This window comes from Lissotriton helveticus, chromosome 7 (assembly GCF_964261635.1).
Source record: "Lissotriton helveticus chromosome 7, aLisHel1.1, whole genome shotgun sequence".
Classification (NCBI taxonomy): Eukaryota; Metazoa; Chordata; class Amphibia; order Caudata; family Salamandridae; genus Lissotriton; species Lissotriton helveticus.
In genome coordinates, this window is record NC_136068.1 from 528730248 (window position 1) to 528748571 (window position 18324).

Genomic DNA, 18324 nt, shown 5'->3' on the forward strand with positions numbered 1-18324 from the left:
CATGCTGGATACTCTAATGACGCCAGTTACCGTTCTAGTAGTTGGGGGGTGGAGATGAGGGAGGGACAGGAAGGGAGGAGCGGGAAACAGGAAATGGGCAGATTAGAGTAGGGTCAGGGAAGGAACAGATGTAATAATAAGGAGCTCAAAGAAAGTACTGAGTCCGAGTCTTATTTCAGCCTGTAAGACTCGAAGACTGGCGACTAGGGTGGGATCTCAGCGCATGGCCTGAATGCGCTATCCCCTAGTAAGCAGATCTGTTCCTGCAACGCCGCGTGTGTGGCGTTGCTGCTGCGGCGAGCGTGGTCGTCGGGGTGCCCTCCCCCGCCAAACGGACCGCGCCGAGTTTTGCCTGCTTTGCCTCCCCTGAACCCATCCACGCACTGTGGAGAGCGGCGCCTGTAAGCGCGAGTGCGCGGCGAGGTCTGGGTGTCCACCCCAGCATTGTGTCCTGGGAAATTTGCTGCCTGATGCCGGGAGCCCACCCCGGTCTTACCTGCCGCCAAGAGCTGGTGTATGACGCTGGGAGCCCACCCCCGGTTATTGCAACACGTTGCTGAGACTGTCTGCCCGGTGAGTGCCTGCCTGTGGATACCGAGGCCCCGGGGGAGTGAGAATTCAAGCCAAATCTCGTGGCAAATGAGATTTCGACGGCGGTGGCAATTTTGAGGTCAGGCATCTGCTCCTATCCCCTGTCAAGGATAGAGATCGGCCATTTTGGAGTCAGGCAGCAGTGAATCTACAAACAAGCACCGGCAAAAGCAAGCCTGAAAATTACAGTTTAGTGCTACGAGCTTGTCTACATGTAATGGTGACACATAAAGGGGACAGAAGACGGGCGTTCCGCGAGTCCATGTCCCTTTGCAATGAATGCATACAGTGAAATAGCCCACGACACCAGTGAGTGAGTGACTTGAAGAGATTGATTTCATCGCAAGTGACTGCCTGAGAATATTTATACATAAGCACACCTTTGCTAAAGATGTCTCAAGCACAGCCATGTCAAGCTCCAACTCCAGCTGGCACTAGCCGACCCGGCATGATGGGCGTTTCCTTCTTACGCCCACCCGAACCGCTCGCACTTGTGGCTGGACGAGGTATGGGCCTTAGATGGCAAGAATGGCTGGAGGATTTTGAGGATTTCATGTAAGGGTCTCACGTGACAGAAGAAGATCAGAAACTAATCGCGTTGCGCAATCTCATAGGAAAGGAGGTTGGTCAACTCATAAAAGAACTGCCCACTGGAGATGCCGGGTCATATGTCAAAGTGCGAGACGCATTGAACCGGAAGTTTCTACACACAAGGAACGTTGACTACGAAAGGTATACTTTCAACTTAGCCTCCCAAGAAAAGGAGGATCCCATGAGCACGTTCATCAAAAGGCTTCGACGGCTGGCTCGATATTGCGAATTTGACACATTCTCTACTGAGGACGCTCTCAGACTACGCATCATAGAAGGATGTCAGTCGGAGTCACTAAGAAGGTGACTTTTAAAAAAAAGCTACACATTAGATGAAATTGAGGAGATGACCAGAATTCACGACCAGGCGGAAGAACACGCTAAGAAAATGGAGGCATGGCGTACTGAGAAGCGTGAACAAGCCTTCCGACTTCAGTCTCGTACCACCCGTAGGTCCCCGCATGGGAGACAAAGATCGTCAAGACCAAAACCTCATCAGCAACACACAGGACGCAGACATCACAGCTCAAGTAAAACGGACAAGAGACGGGAGCGTCAGCTCAAGTGCTTTCGATGTGGGTATGACTTCACTCACACTGATGCATGTCCTGCCCTGGGACAACAGTGCCAAAAATGCGGAAGACACAATCATTTTGAAAATGTCTGTGGAGAATATCGAAGAGACAAGCAGAGGGACCATTGAAGGTCATCTCGCCCAATGACTACGTGCCATCATGCCAAAGCGGTCCGAGATCGCCGAAGATCATCCAGTGGATCCTCACAATCAAGCGGGGCATCACACCAATTATACTGGTCGAGAAGGTAGCCATCTCAAGGATCAAGATCACCATCGCCAGTGTCACAGGACAGTGACGAATATATCTGCATGGTGGCAGACCCTGATCAACTAAAGAAGTATCCGCGTATCAATATCAGTGTGGGTGATCATGCGACGAAATTTGTGCTCGACAGTGGCGCATCCCTGAACTACATTCCAGTAACAGAATATCGTAGAATGAGTCCAGCTCCTCCGCTAAGCCCAGAGCACGTGAGAGTATACACATGGATGTCTAGAAAACCACTTCCCTGTTTAGGAAAATTTGCAACCACTCTCACTCACAAGGATCACACTGTGCCTGCTCACATCCACGTGATCGAGGGACCAGAAGCAGCCTGTCTTCTCGGCCTCCCCACCGCTGAACGGCTCCGGTTGGTAGAGATCCTCTATCGTGTAAGTGACGACCCGGACATCATCCACAAATTTCCCAAACTGTTCACCGGGCTTGGGAAAATGGCTCGCAGTCAAGTGCGTCTACACATCAATGAGCAGGTGACTCCTGTAGCTCAGCATCACAGAAGGGTCCCATTTCACCTCCAAAGGGCTGTGGAAGTGGAATTACAAGAATTGTTACAAGCTGACATCATTGAGAGAACAGATGGACCCACTCCATGGGTTTCGCCAGTCGTGATTGTGCCAAAAAAGGGAACCCCGGACAAAGTGCGCCTCTGCGTTGACATGAGGGTACCCAATACCACCATTGAGCGAGAGCGATATCCGGGGCCGCACCTGAGTGATATGATTGCTTCCCTCAACGGATCCCAAGTTTTCTCCAAGCTGGACCTTAATAAAGGATACCATCAACTTGTGTTACATGAAAAATCACGGTACATCTCTACGTTTGCTACTCATCTTGGACTTTTCAGATATAAGCGGCTCAGTTTTGGAGTCTCCTCTGCCGCGGAGATATTTCAAGAAGCCATAAGAAAGACAATCCACCACATTCCAAATGCCCTGAATTACAGTGACTATATTCTAGTCGGTGCGACAGTGCAGGAGCATGACACAGCTCTAGATAGAGTCTGTCACGCCCTCTTGGACGCTAACCTCACGTTGATTTCTACATGCATCCCGTTTTGCGAGTTTTTAATAGCGATTCCTTAATAATCGCTATTAAGGACTCGCAAAAGAGGACGATGATGAATCTGTATGCCACTATCAGCTACCCATTGCGCAATCTCACCAAACAAGGGCAGCCATTCAAATGGACACCCCAATGCGAGCAAGCAAGCCAGAAGGAGAGCCTAGCCGTCGTCTGGGCCTGCGAACATTTCAATATCTTTGTGTATGGCAAACATTTCACCTTTGTCACGGACCATCAAGCCTTGGTCACCATCTTTGGGAATCCACGAGCCAAGATGCCTCCCAGGATAGAACGATGGGGCCTTCGTCTTCAGGAATACACAAACACCATCATATACAAACCCGGGAAGGCTGCCAATCCTGCTGACTACATGTCGAGACATCCTAAAGTCACAATCGCATCAGGGCCCTCCCTAGCTGAAGAATAATCCATTTTGTGGTTGACCACGCCAGGCCACCTGCGGTCCCGCTGGAAGCCATCCACGATGCCACCAATTAAGATGCTATCTTGCAACAAGTGAAACATCGTATCCGAACGAACCCTTGGCGGCACTCAGACGCGGATGAACCAAGAGATCCAAGTTAGAGGCAAGAACTGAGTGCGTTCAAACATGTAAGAGATTAACTATCTGTCGCTGTGAATGGACTGGTGCTCCGAGAAAAGAGAATAGTCATCCCCATGCAACTTCGCCAAGGTGTAATCAATCTGGCTCATGAAGGACATCGCGGAGTAGTGGCAACCAAAAGAGCCCTCAGAGAGAGAGTGTGGTTCCCGCTATTGGATCAGATGGTATAACTGACTCTCAAAGACTGTCCCCAATGCCCATTGGTGAGCCAGGGAGAACCTCCTGCTTCTCTTCAAATGTCCACAGTACCTAATGGTGTCTGGCAAGACGTTGCTTTGGACTTCTTTGGTCCTCTTCAATCGGGGAAATACATCCTAGAATATTCAAGGTTCCCCATTGCTCAGTTTGTCTCATCAACAAAAGCTGCCATCACCATTGCTATCCTTGATGAAGTCTTCGCTGCGTGGGGCATACCCAAAACAATCAAAACAGATAATGGACCACCATTCAACGGTCAAGAGTTTGGGGAATTTGCCAAGCACCTTAACTTTAAACATCGCAAGATTACTACTCTGTGGCCAATGGTATGGTCGAACGGTTTATGGCCACTCTGAAAAAGACACTCCAACAAGCAGCACTTGACAAGAAAGATGCCCAGGTTGCTTTGAACGAAATCCTGTGAGCATATCGAACAACTCACATGCAACTACTGGCAAGTGCCCTGCTACCCTAATGTTGGGACGATCAATCAGGACCAGGATACCCACTCTGGATGAGGCCTTACAGTCTGATGTGCATGAACTTGAACATAATGACATTGCTGCCACTGATCGAAAGAATAAAGGGAAAATGAAATCATATGCGGATGCTCGAAGGAGAGCCAGAACCCCGTCCATTCACGAAGAAGACCGGGTGTTAGTCAAACAAGAGCAACAGAGGAAAACAGACTGCCGCCATCGAGCTGAGCCATTAATAGTCATCGAGCAAAAGAGAACTATGATCACCGCAGAGTCTGAAAACAAGAGGATCACAAGAAATGTGTCACACTTTCAAAAGTGCCCTTATGCAGTCAAAGATCCCTTTGCAGATTCACCAAGAATCCTGGCTGGTGAGAGTGCCATAACCAGTAACGCTTTGTCAAGGCCCTAGACTCTCGTTGAGTCTGGAAGTGAGAACGCAGAAGTTAATTTGAGACCGCGACGAACCGTCCGGAAACCTGTAAGTTTGATTGAGGAACTGTAGTGGAGTGGTGTGGCTCACTGGTTAGAGGCGGCAGATCCGGAAGCAGAGAACGGCCCGGGACCAGGGTTCAATTCCCGACGCGGAAGGGTCGTGGACCAGGGTCAGCGGACTCGATAATTCTCGCCTCGGTGCCTACTTTAACCAGGGATCACACTCGGCAACTCTGGGCATTAAGCTTGCCTCATCTCTACAACGGCCCCCCACAGACGCCGGGGATGCCTGGTTTCACCTTGGAGATACCCAGAAGGGACAATCTCACAGGGAAAGCCAGGACGGATTCCCCAGCGGTCTTCAGCGCCAGGACGCTTACGGGAAGCAGTGCGCTTTACAAGTCCCACACATTTACATTTAAACACGTGCCCAATGTAATTGAGGTAACAAGCTGTTTTCAACATAATTGACTTTTGCATTTGTTTAAGAAGAGGGGAGATGTAATGACGCCAGTTACCATTCTAGTAGTTGGGGGGTGGAGATGAGGGAGGGACAGGAAGGGAGGAGCGGGAAACAGGAAATGGGCGGATTAGAGTAGGGTCAGGGAAGGAACAGACATAATAATAAAGAGCTCAAAGAAAGTACTGAGTCCGAGTCTTATTTCAGCCTGTAAGACTCGGCAGGTACTAAGAGACTGAGCAGTGGGGCGGCTGGTGTTTGTAATCACAGCCAGTGAGTAAGGAACATTCGGCGTGAGAATGACATCAGGTCTTTATGAATATGAGATGTTAGTATGGATAAGATGGGACATAAGAGATTCTGCTAAATCCAATGATAATCATCTCTCAGCCATTTCAATTTCTTTAGTGATTACTCCCAGCACTCAGACATGAAATGTATCCAACTTGATCGCCTGCAAATCCAAGGATTTATTGTGGGATACAGGTTTCCTTTTGTTTATTTTGGCAGACGGTGATGACGAATGTTCCCGTACCAAGTACCAGGTGGAGCAAACCGTCTTATAATTAAAGAGGTGCAGAGGGGCTATTGGCAGAAAAATTGTAGACTTGAAATATGGGTGATGAGGGAACAAGCCAAGAATCAAAAAGTGGCAGGTAACACCATGTGCACAAACCGAACCGACCTATTGCTGACTGCTTCCATGCAACACGGGTGCCCCCTGTGCCTGAAAGCGCTACGCAGCCAACTTCTAGCTTGCCAACCAATCGTGACCCCTTTATTGTGAGGCACAAGGCTTTTTTACCTCTGTAAATTGAAAACGAGCTAAACAATCACTGGCATTACTTTCAAACTTTAATTACTGGTGTGTTTTTACTCAGTTTAAAAACAAGACATACTGTTGCATTCCCTTAGTTCATGCACAAAGCCAACATGTTGCATTGCGTTCTAACAATTTAGGCAATGTCTTCAGGGCTAGGGGTCAGTCAATGCCACACTGTAAGTTCACTAATATACCTGGGGATAATAGACACAAACAAAGACAACAAGTAACACACAGTCAGGCACAACACATAATACCAATCGCTCCACACAGCGCGTGTTTTTATATGTGACTTATTGCCTACACACACGGAATATTTACCCACTGGTTTCCCCACTTAGCATACCGGCAGGTACCTTTGTTGTGAATGTGTACGCATCCACACCACTCGTAGGTATTTATTGAGGTTGCTATGAGTCATACTGAAAAAACCCAGGGCCTTATGCCTTTATCCTTGGACCTTGCAACTGAGGAAGGAGGTTCTTCTTTTTCTACTACTTGGTGTATACTAGTGATTTCCCCCCTAAGAGCTACTCTTAGGGGGGGGCAACCCGTTACACTCCTCCACAACCCCACAGAAGAGCTAACAGCCCCACAGAAACACTGCAATGGTTCATCGTTCACTGTCCGAATGCCTGAGTCTCTGCACTGCTCATAGCCACAGTCTCACTAGAGGATTCATTAGAAATGGTTTCTGATGGATTCATTTACTGGCAAATGGAATGTAGATCTGGGTAAAATGTAAATGTCTCTGTCTAAATTTGTGGAATTTTTAGGCATTCTCAAATTTCTCAAAGTGTTTTATTATTACTTTTCAAAACATTTTCACACACTGGAGAGTAATATGTGCAGAAAAGGTCATGCCAACATACAGTTTCCGCTCAAGCCATTCTCCTGCCATTATCTCACGAAACATTTTTAAGCAGGTTTTAACATTGCATGAAGCGAGACGCAGGCAAACCACATTTCGCTTTGATGTAATAATTCCACATAATTTCACAAAAAGTTCTTGAAATTTTGTGAAACAATTTGCAAATTTTCACACAACCGTAGGCCTACTCTTATCGGCAGAGGAATGATTCCTATTCTATAATTGCATTTACCAATTGGAATGGTGACATCTGAGAAATATATAATATGCTGCACAAGAGTGAGCAAGCTGCAAAAGAAATCACACCTGTTAGCTGGACTCGGCCTAAGGATATTTTAGGAGTTCTTAGTCACCATATGTCCACTTGGAGCGAGAGTCCAGTCATGTATGTGCAGTCTGTGTGCCACTGTAACAACTGCACTATTGGTATGAAAAGTTTGCAAGTAACCAGCTAATTGCTTGATTACCTCAACTAGCACATGTAGAGGAGATTCACAAACAGTATGCACTGGGTTAGAGTCACAAACGTGGCGCTAACCAGCACAAAATGTATTTTCCTGATTCCTTTTCAAGTGTGAAAAGTCGTAAATAAACATGGATATATGTTGTAGATTAAAGTCAGGTTTATTCTTAACACCCTCACCATCAGCTGTCAAGCAGTAACTGAATACATAAGAATGCTCTTCATCTTAGCATTCCAGGTTCCATGAAACCTACCTAAGATAGACATAGAGAGCATACTACACATCCTCTTTCTTATATTAAGATTAAACTTGCAGGTGTAATACAAATGAAACACAAAATAAGCAAGCATCAAAATTACATTTCAGCACAAAAATATCGAAATGGAATAAACCCATAAGTGAGTGAAGAAACTTTTTAAGAGGTGTAATCACTGAGATAAGTTGGCACCTTCCTAACACGTGAACTTGTTCTTCTAGAAGATACCACTGTGCCACTAGTAGAGATGGTCCGACTGGCACAATTATCCATATCTGGTTTGCATTTCTTTACAATTGCAACACGATTTAAATTCCATATTTTACCATTCTCCAACTTCACAGAATTGTTGAAACATTTGATAACTTTCATGGGACAAGAGTATTTGGACCAGGACAAAGAACCAACAGGAGCCCTGACCTTAACTTCATCCCCAACTTCAACTCGTCCTTCTTGTACCCTTTTTCTTTCATCAAAACACTTCTTATTTTTCAAACGTTGTTCTATCTCTCTCACTCTCCATTCACCAATACTATTATCTTTTACCCCTTTTCCCCAGCACATCCAAGCCGGACTCAAATTGGTATTGGGAGTTCTTCCTTTAAACAGCTCAAATGGAGTTTTCTTGGTTGTCATCTGTGGTGAAAACCTATGCGCCAAAATACATTTCTGCAATTCAACCTTCCAATCTAACCCATTAACTCTTGAAAGTTCTCCTTTATCACCCTATTAAATCTTTCAACCGTCCCATTCGTCTCTGGGTGATAAACAGAAGATCTTTTATGTCTAATGCCACAGGACAACAAAAAATCAGCCATCATACCAGAGCAAAACTGAGGACCATTATCAGACAAAAGAGATTTAGGAAAACCCTCCCTTTTAAAAAATTTCTTTAGAAAGTCAATAACAGAAGAAGAGGTTACCTCAGAAACTGAAGAAATCTCAACCCACCTTGAATAGAGATCAATCACCACTATCAAATAGGGGGTACGATGTTCACCTGAGAGCGGACCAACAACATCCATGGCAATGTCCTCCCAAGGTCCACTTGGGAGATCACGACAGACCATGGGAGCAGTGCGAGATACTAACATTTTATCGCTTACTTTACACTGCAAACATTCTCGCACCTCCCTTTCAATTTCCAAATCCATCCCTGGCCACCAAAAAGAACAACAAATCCTTTCTTTAGTTTTTACAATTCCCATATGTCCTTGATGAGCCTCTTCAATCAACCTTATCCCCAAAGAACTCGGAGGAATCAACTTAGAACCCCTTAAAAGAACACCATTCTCCACAGATAACTCATTCTTGACCAAATGCCACACCTTAGACAGACCTTTTTCAAAATCAGTATTGTTCATTACAGAAGCAATCACACCAACAATCTCACAATCTTTTCTGCACTCTTCTAACCATTCCTCCTCAAGTATAGCTCCAGAGGTAATTTCACAAACATTAACTGCACTTTATCCATCCATTTCCTCATTAACCACCTCAAAAGAATCATCAACAAGACGTGAAAGACAATCAGCCGATACATTCTCCACCCCAGGTATATAATCAATTTCAAAGCAAAATTCTTGTAAACCAATCACCCATCTTCTGATCCTTGAAGAAACATTATCCAAACCTTTCACCATGAAAATCTCCCTTAGTGGTTTATGATCAGAACAAACTTTAAACTCCTGACCCCACAGAACATTTCTGAACTTATTCAAAGCCCAGAATATGGCCAAAGCCTCTTTCTCAATCACTGAATAGTTCAGTTCTGCTCCTCTCAAACTTCTTGAGGCACAGGCAATAAGCTTCTCCCGTCCATTCCTTCTTTGTTTTAGAATTGCTCCCAAACCCTTTGAACTTGCATCAGTGATCACATAAGTCTCTTCAAAAGAAACAAAAGCTTTCAAATCAGGAGCCGCAACTAAATCTTTCTTGATGTCCTCAAACTCACGTTGACAAACATCCGACCACTTAAATTCCTTATTTATTCCCAAAAGATCTCTCAATCCCCCTGATTTACCAGCTAAATTTCTGATGAACTTTCCATAATATTCCACCATTCCAAGAAGAGAAACAACCTCCTCCTTATTCCTTGGTGATGCTAGGTTACTTATTGTATCAACCAGCTCTTTCTTTGGTGAAATACCAACTGCAGATATGGTATGACCTAAGTAATTCACTTCAGGAACTGAAAACTTAAATTTTTCAAATTTTAAAGTCAAACCTGCATTTTCTAACCTTTTTAGAACTGTTCTTAAAATTCTATCATGCTCCTCTTGATTCACACCATAAATCAACAAATCATCCTGATAGCATTTCACCTTTCTTACACCCTTCAAGATGGATGCCATCACCCGTTGAAAAACCGACGCAGCAGACACAAGACCAAACGGCATTCTCTTATACTTGAAGACACCCATCGGGGTGATAAATGCCGTAAGATCCTGTGAATCCTGCGTCAATTCTATCTGATGATAAGCCTGTGTTAAATCAAGCGTCGTAAAAATCTTGGCATCACCTAAAGATGATAGTAACTCGTCAATATTGGGCAATGGAAATTTATCCACCACAACCTCCTTATTGAGAGATCTCAAATCACAACAGAGTCTTATATCGCCATTGGGCTTGTTTGCGACAACAATAGGAGCCAACCATTCAGTTGCCTCCACAGAAGTAATTATATCCTGTTCCTGTAATTTTCTCAATTCCTGTTCAACTTTTTCCTGAATTGCTATTGGAATCCTTCTGACCTTAGCAACCACAGGAACAGCATTCTTCTTTAACTTTATACAATGTTTATAGCCTTTAAGGCAACCCAAAACAGATTGAAAGAGTTTTGGAAACTCCTCCATAAATGAGTTATTGCTAGACACAACTTCCTGAATTTGAATCTGAGGATTTAAATTTGGATTGAGAATGACTCCCAACAAACGTTGATGTGGCCACCCAATTAAACAATCCCCCACTTTGGAAACATAAACCTTCCCAACTATAATTCTTTCCCTGAACTCAATAGCAGCATTAAAATATCCCATCATACTTATAGGTGCACCACCATACCCTCCTGCACATACATCCATTTTGGTTAACTTTTTTCTATCCTTTAAACACCTCTCATAGAACTCTTTAGAAACAATTGTTATTCGTGCACAGGAATCAAATTTCATTTCCAGATCAATTCCTTCAATCTTAACCAAATCAGTTGGATAATCCTTTTCTTCTTTATCCTTCACTTGACATATAATTTCCTTTATATCCTTGGTTAGGATCACTGAAAGAATATCGACGGACAGAATATCGACCATCAAAAATATCGTTGAGAAAATATCGACAGTCAAAATATCGAGTTTCTATCTACAAACAGGTAAGTACAAAAATATCGAGTTAAAAATATCGTTTACAAAAATATAGTTGTAAAAAATATCGTATTTACTAAAAACAGTGTTAAATTAAATTAATATTAATAATTAATTACTAAAATATACTTAAACATACTTAAATTAACTTATAATAATTAAATAATTAATGAAAGTTAAATAAATATTTTTTTATTTCATATTTATTAAACATATATATATAGTAATAAAATATAATAAAATATTACCCAAAAACTAAAAACTGACCCTGAACCCTAAAAATACCCCTTTACCCAATAACTGAAAACTGACCCTGAACCCTAAAAATACCCCTTTACCCAAAAACTGAAAACTGACCCTGAACCCTAAAAATACCCCTTTACCCAAAAACTGAAAACTGACCCTGAACCCTAAAAATACTCCTTTGCCCAAAAACTGAAAACTGACCCTGAACCCTAAAAATACCCCTTTGCCCAAAAACTGAAAACTGACCTTGAACCCTAAAAATACCCCTTTACCCAAAAACCCAAAACTGACTCTGAACCCTAAAAATACCCCTTTACCCAAAAACCCAAAACTGACCCTGAACCCTAAAAATAAAAACGATATTACTTCACTTACCTTAAAAACGATATTACTTCACTTACCTTAAAAACGATATTTTGGCTGTCTATATTCTGTCCTGTCGATATTTTCTCCAAACGATATTTTGGAGTCGATATTATGTCCAAACGATATTTTGGAGTCGATATTATGTCTGTGCACCCCTTGGTTACAATTTTCTTTTCCTTAGATTTACAAAACTTTACAAAATGCTCTTTTTTCCCACACCCATGACAGAGAAAACTCATCGCAGGACAGAACTTCGAGTTCGCCTTATGACCAGCTTTCCCACATCTATAACAAGTTACAGCTGACGATGAAGCTTCCTCTTTGCCTTTCTCATATACCGAGGCCTTACTATTACATCCTCCTTCACTTCTAACTTTTCCACCTTTTCCTCAGACTTCCCTTTGTCATTTTTTTATTCATCAACACATTTAATCATGTGTTCAACCCTCTTGGCTATGCTTACCACCTCATCAAGAGGTGGTTTATCTTTGAGCCATAATTCCTCTCTAATTTTATCTTCTCTGCATTTCAAAACTAGCTGATCCCTCAAACGTTCCTCGTTGGCAGGACCGAACTTACAAGTAGAAGATAATTTTCTCAAAGCAGTCAGATACTCCTCTACTGACTCCTCTTTGCCTTGCTCCCTTCTTCCAAAATGATATCTTTCCATTATGGTACTAACACAAGGCAAATAATGTTTGTCTAGTTGCAGGAAACAGACCTCATACTCATCCAAACCTCTCTGTTCTTGATGTGACAAAGCGGGCAAATTTTCTAGAACCTCATGCCCTTCCCCACCAAGGCAATGCATTAATAAAGAGTATTTCCTCTCCGCACTTAAGTTTGCGCCGCAAACTCTCGCATAGTGCGCAAAAATCTTTTTCCATTTGCTCCATTTTACCCTTGGCTCACCTGGATCACTCAAAAAGAACGGAGGTGTTGTTACATTCTGCATTCTTGTACCTTGGCCCACTTAAAATACAGTGCACCCTATTTTATTTTCAATTTTCCCTTCTATATGCTATTATGCCAATTTTATATTTCTTTTTATTTTCCTCACACAGCTATTTTTCCAAACTGCACTACCGTTACTTACTTCCTCAGATCTTTACACAACTTTAAAAAAAAAAAAAAAAATACAACAACTTTGTTCTTCTCCTTGCAAGTTTTGTATATCTTACACACGTAGGGCCCGATGTAGGAGCCCTAATACCGGTCGGAAACGGCCGATTTTGGCCGTTTCCGACCGGTATTAGGGTTTTCTAATGTAGGAGCATGCTTTACAGAATCGGTATTTTACCGAATCTGTATTTACAGATTCGGTAAAATTACTGAATCGGTAAATACAGACTCGGTAAAAATACAGATTCTGTAAAACCACATGTAGGTAGCACATCTTTGAGTACCGCAGGCCTTTCAGATTCGGTATTTTACCACCCAATCCAATTGGGTGGTAAAATACCGAATCCAGGTGTGCATGCACGTGTGTGCATGCACACCTAGCCATGTGACAGACAGACATGCCCTTAGGGCATGTCTGTGTGCCACATGGCTCACATGCCCGTCTTTGGGGTGCTAGAGGGTGTCAAAGTGACACCCCCTGCACCCTTGCTAAAATCGGAATTTACCGATTCTGTAATTACAGAATCTGTATTTCCCATTGATTCCTATGGGCTTCAAAGCCCATAGGAATCAATGGGCAATACCGATTCGGTATTTACAGAATCGGTAAATACCGAATCTTAACGATTCGGTATTTACAGATTCTGAAATACCTACATCTCCTCCCTTCATATTTACCACTTCTTAAATACCGAATCGGTAAAATTCGGTATTTAAGAAGTGGTAAATAAGAATTACCTACATCGGGCCCTAAGACTCTTGACATGACCTTACTTCCCCCATCAAATCGAAAACGAATTTAAAACAAACAATTGCAGAGTAAGAAGAAAATAAATTATATATATATATATATATATATCATTTTTTTTTTTTAATTACTACGACGCTTTCCTCACTTTTCCTTTCAAATCCAATAGACAGCGATGCATAGCGTAGTAAAACTGCCACACATCTGAAAATGTACACCTCCAATATCACGAAGAGATGAGACCGTTTTAAATTGAGCTTTCCTTTTTTTTTTTTTGCGCGAAGAGAAACTGCCGCTCCTGCTCTCCAAAGACTGACGTGTGCCCTTTGAACTTGCGTCTGAAGTCTCACGATGAGTCATTCATTTCCTCACCGACTCCCCTTCCACATTCCATAACGTCATCACATTAGAGAATACTCCGAGGAAGAAGGAGCTCGCACCGCTGATTAACCGCTCAACCTGGATGAAAAACGGTAACTAATTTCACCGTTTGCCACGCTTTAAACTCCACAGCAATTTCTTTTTCAGGGTTACGCTGCTTTACTCTCCCTGATTTCCATTCCTTTCCAACCCTAACCTTGAACACAGCCGCAGGAGAGATCACAATTCTTTTTTTTTTTAAACTGACAAAGAATGTTGAACCTCTCTTTATTACTTACAGCCGCAGGGAATGAAATTTCACCTTTCTTCACGACAGAATTATTTTAAACCTCTCATAAATCCTTCAGCACACTTCCTCTTGCTAACCAACTGCCGCTGGGGAAAACATTTAATCTCCCATTTAAATTAACTGCCGCCGGGGAAGCTCAAAGTCAGTATATGAAACAAAATTATACGTCGCAATATTCCTGTTCCTTTAGCTTTTAAATAATGCCAATCTTCATTCGAATTCCTTCTAAAGTCAGTAAATTGTTTAAAAAAAACGTGACAAACCACTTAGTTGATGTTAGGGTGTTCTTCCTTTATCCTTCCAGTCAATCCCGTCCTCGTCGCCAGTGAAAAGTCGTAAATAAACATGGATATATGTTGTAGATTAAAGTCAGGTTTATTCTTAACACCCTCACCATCAGCTGTCAAGCAGTAACTGAATACATAAGAATGCTCTTCATCTTAGCATTCCAGGTTCCATGAAACCTATCTAAGATAGACATAGAGAGCATACTACAAAGTGCACTACTTGTTTTCCGCTGAAAAGTACCCAAAAGTAACAGAAAACTGAGCAAAACGTTGATTTGCATTACTTTGCATCAACAAGAGGTTACATGGGTGGTATATGGGCGTTCCCATGCAACCGCCAATGCTTTTTGATGCTAAACCCTACCTACTAACATTAGTAGACAGAGTTTTGTGCCAAAATTAATGTAGCTGAAAAGCAGACGTTAAAAGAATTGTTTTCGTTCCTCCTTTCTTTTCCAACTTTGCACGTGTGCTGCACTGTACAGCACGCATACAAAGCAGGAAAAGGTTCTTCACTTATCTAGCTATAGGATTTTGTACAGGAAGGGTACCCTTTCTCTAGAAAGCCTATGGTAGACTCAAGCATGCACCCTAGCACTATGGCGCTAAAGGTGTGTGCCTGGTGCACAGCAGCTGAAATCAGCACTGGCGCTAGGAAGAGGGGTGAAGAGAGCCATTTCTCTGTGAATATGGTGCTGTCTTGCTCTCTCCTTGTCACACAACGCAGACCTGCACTTTTGGCTGCTGCACTGCATTCCATGACACCTTTGAGAATCTGGGCCATAATCTGTACAGAAACGTGCACTGAATTTACCATTCTTTTTTTTTGTAATTGATCACATTCACTGGCTGTTGGATGAGTTTGTGACTCTTTTGTGGTTTTGTCATGGTGATAAGGTACATGGCGATTTCACTGGGTCATCTGTGAGACAAGTCCTCTTTTATCCATGTTCTGGATAGACTGTTTGCTATGGCCTAAACAGTTGGTACTATGTGTTCCGGCAATCACTTATTTGCTTTGTATTGCCCCATCACTCTTCAGTAATTTTAGATATGGTAATTTCTTTCATGTGCCGTAGGGGCGGATTCTGGAGCTTTCCCTCTGAAGCCTTGCTCACTTCGGAAGTAAAGAGTGAGATCCATGTAACTATGCAGGGCATCTAGAATAGAAAGTGGTTTCTTTAAGAATTTGTAAAGGGATCCCAAAGCAAGGGTTCCCCCCCCCCATCCAAACTATTTTCACAATGAAAAAGGACAGAGGATTCAACTCTGCATGGCACTCTTGAAGTCTGGCTTCAGACAGCTTCATATGTTAATCAGACCTCATTTCCTCAACACAGCGAATGGGCTTTGGGTCAGCTCCTATCAGCAGTGGCTTGTCTGGGCCAGCATTGTTCATGTCGTAGAAGCTATCACAGAACAGTTTTCAGCAGCTACTTGTCTAGAACGCACCTGTGATAAAGTAATATCAAGCACACTGGATAGTTTTGTCAACGTGGTTACAGCACTTCTACAACTAGTTCAACAGCTCTGAGTGGCATTGTAAACACTGGATGTGGAAGATGTATTTATCTAACACTACTCCAAACAAGCATTTGCATTGCAATAGGACTTGCATTTACACAAGAACTATTGCATTGCAAACGGGACTGCATGCGGGCGGGACAGGGGGCGAGAAAGTACGGACAGCGGGAGTGTGGGCAGGGGGGCAGGGGGTGTGGGAAGGCATGGACAACTGGAGTGCGGGGAGGGGGAAGAAGGCACGGGCAATGGGAGTGCGGGTGGGAGGGGGTCCAGAAGGCATAGACAACAGGAGGGCGGGTGAGGTAGGGGGAGATGGCAAGGACAACAGGAGTGAGTGCAGGGGAGGGGGTGAGAAGGCACAGCAAAAAACAGTGCTCTAAATAACACATACCATACAGTGTAACACTCGAAGTAAAGGGGCCAATAGCCATGAGAGGGTACAAATGACAACATGGCCTTAATAAGGTGGGACTAACAAGCCTCATAATCAATCAGAAGTCAGAATTTACGAAGGACAAAGACAGAAGTCAATGAAAAATCTGGGCGGAGAGTGAGGGCAGCTTGTCTCCCATACTCTACTACTACATGCTTTGCAGAGTGAGGAGCGCATGCAAGCTGCCGCGAAACCTTGACCAGAAAATTACGATTATGTGAAACTTGGTGGCTCTGAAACCATAATCAGTAATTTTAGAAGTGTTACAATAACTCCAGAACCCAGACTGTTTGTTCATGAATCGTACTGAACTGAACTGAACCTGAATATACCCAGCTAGAATTGGTATCCGTTTATTTCTCAGAAGGTACCCATGAGATCTTAAATCAATGTTAATTTACTGATGTTGTTGAATTATTTCTATATATTTATAATATTAAATAATAGGATTTAATGAAAATTACATTTTTACTGATCGATTAACTCGAAAGGAAGTTATTAGTATTTATTGGATTAATCATACTTGGCCTATAAAGATTTTAAATAGGCAATCTGATTTAGCAACATGGGTATTCTTGTAAAACGTGTGCTCAAATCGTTTTTTTTTAAATAGTTTTTATTGGCGTTTGTAATATTTCTAACACTTTACAGAACGTTCCTCACAGAAAAATGTATGTAAAATGCGGGTATCCAAAAGAACATGCATACACCATACAGTGATGGGTTACAGCACGGGTAACAAAGGCTGTGCACCTGAATGCATAAGATAGTTGTATTGTGTTTTCAGCAGTAGTAATGGTAGGAAATGGTAGTACAAAATAAACTTAAGGGACAGCCATTGTAATATGCAGGTGCCAGATAATATGGTTGTAAACAGTTATGTAAAACCAAAGAGAAGAACATGTAAAGGGGAACAAAACAATAGGAAAATCAAACTAAATTAGCCCTGCACGCATTCAAGAGATTAAAAGAAACATTAAAATGGACCGTGACTCTGGCAGATGCCACTAAGATTCATGGATTAGTGTCAAGCGTGAGGAGCGACTCAGGCAGCAACACCTTCAAATAATGTAGTGTAAGAAGAAAGGTAAATGGGAGAGGGAGTAGATCGCAGACTTCAAGAGGGGTAGTTAGCATTTGGAAAAACCCCACGGATCTTCACTAACAGTGCATCCCATGTCTCAGAAATGGGGTATTTATGGAGACCTTTCCCCTCTTCTTTGCATAGCAAAGCACTTTCTGCCTGGGCCCATGCCGGCATGGATAGAACCCACTATTCCAATGCCAGTCTGTGCAACAGTAGGGAAGGTGGTGGATTTTAAATCCAACACCTCCACCCCCGCAAGTCATTGTTACGACTTGCGGAGTAATGGAATGCATTGTTACAATGCGATCGTTGTAACAACCGCATTGTAATTACATGCATAGAAAAGGATTCGTTGTAAGCGCTGTTTACCCTCAGCAAGAACAACATTTTCGTTAGAGCCACCCTTCCCGCCACCGAGAGTGGCAGGGTTTGCCAATACGACATCTGTGCATGCAACACAGAGACCACAAGAACCAGATTACCCTCCAGAAGGTCCTTAGGTGTGTGGTAAATAAGTATCCCCCGATAATGAAATATGGATGGCTGCCATGCAAGCTGGAAACCATAAACACTATACATCAAGTTTGGATTGTTAGTGCTGAAAGAGGAGTCCAGCTAACTATGAGGCCAGAAACACTGGCAAAGTCTGTCAACCAGCTAGCAATAGTGGGAGGTGTAGACATAACATCATTAAGATAGAGCAGTATGTCTTCTGCATAAATGTAGACCAAGTGGATACCGTCTCCTAAAGAGCTCCCCCAACACTG

At 42.9% G+C, this 18324-nt stretch overlaps 1 long non-coding RNA gene across 2 annotated transcripts in view; it reads left to right on the top strand.

Annotated features, from left to right (window-relative positions):
• LOC144768714 (uncharacterized) overlaps positions 1 to 18324 on the top strand; it is a 242652-nt gene that overhangs the window by 22215 nt on the left and 202113 nt on the right. The window contains exon 5 of one of the 2 annotated variants that reach the window (XR_013598615.1): positions 10985 to 11083. The exons of the other annotated variant lie outside the window; for it this stretch is intronic. This is a non-coding gene — a long non-coding RNA (uncharacterized LOC144768714). Of the gene's footprint in view, positions 1 to 10984; positions 11084 to 18324 lie in introns of those variants that run through there. 2 annotated transcript variants of the gene reach the window in all.